This window comes from Rattus norvegicus, chromosome 3, assembly GCF_021556685.1.
Source record: "Rattus norvegicus strain SHRSP/BbbUtx chromosome 3, alternate assembly SHRSP_T2T, whole genome shotgun sequence".
NCBI classification, from domain to species: domain Eukaryota; kingdom Metazoa; phylum Chordata; class Mammalia; order Rodentia; family Muridae; genus Rattus; species Rattus norvegicus.
Window position 1 is genome coordinate 75,485,139 of NC_141536.1, and position 6,292 is coordinate 75,491,430.

A 6,292-nucleotide genomic window follows, 5' to 3' on the forward strand; every position below is an offset into this window, starting at 1 on the left:
GTATTGGGATATCCAGTATTTGCTTTGGTGGGAAAACTGGTATCTGATGATACCAAGTAGTATGGTCAGTGGCTTTGAAAGGAAAATTATACAGATTTAAGGTTTAAAAATATGAAGTTAAAAGAGTATGTTTCAACTCAGGACTAAACACTGTGAAAAGCAAGTCCAGACAGCCCCGCCCTGCCGCTAGAACTAACAGACCATAAAAGGAAAGGAATGCAGAACAGACCAGGAGTACCGGACCTGACTCACAGGCCACCTGGCAGGAAGAGATAAGCCCCCAGCCCCCGACATCCAGGACGCCCCAAACCTGCCAATGTGTGTAGCTATACCTTATTACCTCATCATGTGAAATAGCCAATCATATGTGAACATGTCTTTGTGCCTCGTTTGAATCCACCAATCCCCGTAACTATGCATCTGCTTCTGTACGCCCGCTTCTGCTTCCCCAATCCCTATAAAAGCCCCATGCTGGAGCTGCTGGGTGCGCAAGTCCTCCGAAGAGACTGTGTGCCCGCAGGTACCTGTGTTTTCCAATAAACCCTCTTGCTGATTGCATCCGAGTGGACTCGGCTCGGTCATTGGGCGCTTGGGACTCCTCCTGAGGGAAAGGTCCTCTCCGGGGGTCTTTCATTATGGGGGCTCGTCCGGGATTTGGAGACCCTCCGCCCAGAGATCACCGACCACCCACCGGGAGGTAAGCCGGCCGGCGTTTGTCTTGTCTGTTGTGTCTTGTCCTGTGAACGATCGATCAATAGGCTCAGATCTGGGGACTATCTGGGTGGGCCAGAGAAGGAGCTGACGAGCTCGGACTTCTCCCCCGCAGCCCTGGAAGACGTTCCAAGGGTGGTTGGAGGAGAGGGAGATCCGGATCCGTGGCACCTCCGTCCGTTTTCGGAGGGATCCGTACCCTTGATGACTCCGTCTGAATTTTATTGGAGTAGAGGATCCAAGACCCTCGCTGACTCCGTCTGAATTTTTGGTTTCAGTTTGCTACCGAAGCCGCGCGGCGCGTCTGCTTGTTACTTGTTTGACTGTTGGAATTGTTTGTCTTCTTTGTGACCTGACTGTGGTTTTCTGGACGTGTTGTGTCTGTTAGTGTCTTTTTGACTTTTGTTTCGTGTTTGAATTTGGACTGACGACTGTGTTTAAAATCTTGGACCGACGACTGTGTTTGAAATCATGAAACTGTTTGCTTTGTTCGTCGAAGAGTTTTTCTTGGTCCCCTTAACGCTTAGTGAGTAAGAAACTTAATTTTGTAGACCCCGCTCTAGTGGCGGTGTGTTGGTTGATAGCCAAAGTTAATTTTTAAAACATAGTGTTTTGGGGGTTGGGGATTTAGCTCAGTGGTAGAGCTCTTGCCTAGCAAGCGCAAGGCCCTGGGTTCAGTCCCCAGCTCTGAAAAAAGGAAAGAAAAACAAAACAAAAACATAGTGTTTTATCTGTGCTTGTGCTCGCAGCCAGCTGTGATGAACTGGGAAAGATTTAAATTTTCCTTGGGAGTAAGGAATCTTAAAGGCGGAGTTTCAGCCGGTATGGCACTTAGTGTGTAGCTGCCTAAAAGATCAGAAATGCTGTCAACAGGCTATAAAAAAGGGACAGGCGGTGTTAGAAATGCTAAGGGAAGAACTATCTAAAAAGGCTGAGAGCGAGGTGGGAGAGGACTATAAGGAAAACAAGAAAGGAATTTCTGACATTTGCTCACAGAAGGAGAGCGCTCATTAAGAGAAGTTCTTTAAGGAAGCCTGCCTTATCTGCTGTCCTTATACCAAGGGAGGAGTCAGTCTCCAACATTAAATTACTTTTCTCGCTGATCATCATTAACATGGAGAGTGCCTTTGGTCCTATCCCCACAGCAGCCAGTTCCTGCCCCTATGGTTAAAATGCCCCAGGTTGGGGGACAAAAAGAGCCCCTAAAATAGTTTCAAAGTATCTACAACTGTGAAGAACTTTGTTTTGCCAGTCAGGATTAATGTTTTCTTTTCCATGGGCCTATAGCCCACTGAGACAGTTTGGTAAAGGGCTGTTACTAAAGTCCTGAAAGCCCCAGGTGAACTGGTTACAATTCTTTTGTCAGCTGCTTAGTATCTAGCACCCAGGTTCTAACCATCTCTCCATCCTTTTGTTATTAGTTGTTACTAGAAGCCTAGTGTCATTTGGAGGCTGGTTCTCTTGAGAGGCAAAGCCACCAAGCTGACACTGAAGGGAGGTAGGTACTCCTTAAGGGAAAATCTAAGCCCAGAGAGACAGCCAGTAACAGCTAGGCTGCCTCTCTGTTCGCCTTTCTGTTTCATAGACAAAGCTTGTGCTTATAAATATAAGTGGCCTTTTTGTCCAAAAAAAGGCCTCCTGGTTTAGCTGTGTGACTAAATGCTATTTGTCCTCTTCAGTGGACCTCTCTCCTCTAGATTCCCTTCTTGTTTTCTCACCATCCCACGTGAGATGCTTGTTAGTAACTGTTACAGATCTTCTTTACCACTGAGGAAAGACAGAATCCTGCTAGAGGCCAGAAAGAATGTTCCAGACATGGATGGAAGGCTCCTGACTGTTGACTTCAATGCGCCTGAAGGTAGGGAGTGCTCCAGGTCTGCCCCCAGGCTCCAAGGGTGGGTCTCCTAGGGGCTGGAAAATGCCCCACCAATCTGGCTAAGATAAGGAAAGGGTATGAAGAGAAAGTTACAGAAATTTGAAGGGTTAAGCTAAGTTGCTGAGAGTTAGTATAAGTTACAGAGAAAGTAAGGTTAAACAAAGAGAAAGAGAAAAGAAGGTAAAAAGAGCAGAAAGCTAGGGAAGAAAAGAGACAAAAAGAAGAGGAAGCTAGAGAGCTAAAGAGAGATAAAAGACAAGAGAGGAACATATACTGGCCACAGTAGTTAGGGAACCTAGGAAGACAGTACCTGGCAACAGAAGAGAATTCCTGGCTAAAGATCAGTGTGCCTAATGCAAAGAAAAAAAAAGACACTGGGTCAGGGACTGCCCCAGAAAGAACAAGAGGGGACACTGGAGAGCCTCTCGGTCCTGGAGTGCTGGCTATGTGCAGAGATAGGAGGGAAGCCTGCCCAGTTGTTTTATGGATACAGGGACCCAATGCTCTGTGCTCCTATGCTCCAGTGGGCCAAAGACCTTGGGTACAGGGGCCTACTGGCAACAAACAATACTTATGGACTGCCCGAAGAACAGTGGACCTTGGTGTGGGCCGGGTAACCCATTAGTTCATAGTCATCCCTGACTGCCCCCATCCCTTGCTCATGAGAAAATTGCTCCCCAAAATGGCTTGCGTGGGCTGAAATGGTTGGGTGAGGCCATGTGTATGCATATCTACAGACTGTGTATGCGGAGCTTAAGACCTGTCTCAGTGCACCAGTACCTGATGCTGGGAGATGAATGGCTTAGCGCTGTTCTACTTGGAACATATCACTCCTGCCAGCCGGGCACTAACAATTATCACCCAATCCAGGACTTAAACTGTGATAGACTGGCTGATGTTTGCCTTTGAATAGAGTGTCCCAAAAGATGGGACCAGTGGTCAGCTGCCATGGACTAGATTCTCCACCTGTTGTGGGCAATCTGGTCACCTTGCTGCCCAATCCGACCTGGAGCCATCACAGCACGAGTGTCAAGCACTGGCAGAAGCCCATGGGTGGAGGAAAGACCTCTGCGACTGGCTGATTGACCCCTGCTGAAAGCCGAGGCTACCTTGTCCACAGATGGGAACAGTTCTCTTCATGAAGGTCAGAGATAAGTGGGTGCTGCCATGGTGGACAACACAATGTCATCTAGGATGGCTGAACCTCAACCCCCCAGTACATCAGTGCCGCAGATGCCTTTGCCATCTCTTGGATGCCCTGGTGAAGCCAACAACTGTGAGTACTATTCATTGCTCAGGATATCAGGAGGGAAGAGATTCAGTGGCATTGGGCAGTAACAAAGCAGATAAAGTGGCTCGGGAAATGGCTATGCAGGAGCCTATCCTGGTTGCAGGCCTGCAAGAGACAGCCACTGAGAACTAGGATCGGACTAAGGGATGGCCTCACTTAGAAAAGGCCCAAATTGCTTAAAAGATAAAGGACAATGGCACACTTGAGGGGAAAGCTATACTCCCCCAGAGAACAAAGAAAAGACTCACTTTGCCAAATACAGAAATGGACTCATTTAGGAGATAAAAAGTTTGTCCAAGTAGTTAAGTGTATGTAATAGACTTTAAGATTTTAGCCAGAGAGGCAGTAGAAAGTATAAGGTATGTCAATAAGTGAATGCTTAGCAAGCAAACAGGGCAAAGAGACCTAGAGAGTTTGGTGAAAAGTCCAAGTGAACTTCACTGAGATAAAACCAGAAAAATATAATCACAAGTATCTCCTAGTGCTTGTAGATACTTTTTCAGGAATAGATAGAAGCTTTCCTCACCAAACGAGAGACGGCCTCTGCAATCATCAAGAAGATACTGGAAGAAATCTTCCCCCAATTTGGAATGCCCAAGGTAATCTGGTCAGACAACGGCCCTACTTTCGTTGCCAAGGTAAGCCAGGGTGTGGCCAAGTATTTAGAGGTCGATTGGAAATTACATTGTATTTACAGACCTCAAAGTTCAGGACAGGTAGAGTAAATAAATAGAACTCTAAAAGAGACCCTGACCAAATTAACCATGGAGACTGGCGCAGACTGGGTGACACTCCTTCCTTCTTGCTCTCTTCAGAGCAAGAAATACCCCTTCCAGATTCAGCCTTACCCCCTTTGAGATCTTAAATGGGGCCTCAGCCCCCCTGACTGTATTAGATGATGTTACTGAACCAACATGTCATAGTGCCATAGTAATAATGATTTGTGTGCCAGGCTAAAAGACCTACAGGTGATACAGAAAGAAATCTGCTCAGAGCTGGCAGCAGCCTATGCCCTGGGGACCCCTGAGACATCTCACCAGTTCCAGGTCGGAGACTCGGCTACATACGATGGCACCGAACCCAGATACTCACTGGAAAGGACCGTACCTGGTTCTGCTGACCACCCTGACAGCCATCAACTCTCAACCCTCACCAGCCGTGTACTAGCTGTTGGGGCTGAGAGCTGGGACCTAGAGGGAAACTCAGATCTTCAAAAAGCTCCCTAGACTTAATTTCATGTTTGCCCCGGGTTTTATCAAGATAGGTGTGGGGATAGGCTTGATTTCTATTACAAATGATGTAACATTGCATATGTTAGTACTCCTAACACTTCTTGGGACTGTGCCTCAGGGATCACAATCTGTATAAGTTTAGAAGTTCTAAAAGCTAGTCATGACCTTGGTGTGTAGGTTTAGATAGTGTCCAGATTGGAATCCTGATGCTAAAGACTTAGTAAGACACAAAAAAAAAGGAGTTGAGAATTACTTAGGGCTAAGGCTATCTAGGTGCTGCAAGGGCAGCACAAGGACATCTGCTGTTGCAATGCAAGGCTTATAGAGAATTCAGAACTGCCATTCAGGAGTAATTAAAGACTCCATGAATAAACTTAGAGAAAGGTTAGACAAAAGGCAGACAGAGAAGCGCATCAGGGATGGTTTGAGAGCTGGTTTAGTAGATCTCCTTGGATGACTACTCTGGTATTTTCCCTTATGGGATCCTTCTTAGTTTTGTTTCTGCTTCTGATTATAGGTCCATGTGTGTTAGAGAAACTAGTTAATAGGTTTGACTCCTACAAAAAGATAGAGACGCTCAACAAGGTTGGTTTGAGTCTTGGTTCACTTGGTCTCCCTGGATGACTACCCTACTCTCTGCTATATGGCTGGGCCATTACTAATAATTTTCTTGATTTTAGTTTTTGGACCCTGCGTGACAAACAGGTTAATTGCTTTTGTTACAAATCGAGTGAGTGCTGTGCGGTTGATGGTTCTGACACAACAGTACCAGTCAGTTAGGACAACTGGTGAGACCAAATAGAGACTTGATATCAAAATTCTAAGATTAGAATTACTTAGTAGAAGAAGAGGGGAATGAAAGGAAAATTATACAGATTTAAGGTTTAAAAATATGAAGTTAAAAGAGTATGTTTCAACTCAGGACTAAACACTGTGAAAAGCAAGTCCAGACAGCCCCGCCCTGCCGCTAGAACTAACAGACCATAAAAGGAAAGGAATGCAGAACAGACCAGGAGTACCGGACCTGACTCACAGGCCACCTGGCAGGAAGAGATAAGCCCCCAGCCCCCGACATCCAGGACGCCCCAAACCTGCCAATGTGTGTAGCTATACCTTATTACCTCATCATGTGAAATAGCCAATCATATGTGAACATGTCTTTGTGCCTCGTTTGAATCCACC

The 6,292-nt window shown here is 46.2% G+C and overlaps 1 long non-coding RNA gene across 1 annotated transcript; it reads left to right on the top strand.

The window, feature by feature from the left end:
- Positions 1-450: 450 nt before the first annotated feature.
- On the top strand, positions 451-5,080 carry LOC148006511 (uncharacterized). The gene is made up of 2 exons (XR_015683647.1): positions 451-697; positions 4,831-5,080. It is a non-coding gene; the product is annotated as an uncharacterized LOC148006511 (long non-coding RNA).
- The last annotated feature ends 1,212 nt before the right edge of the window (positions 5,081-6,292 follow it).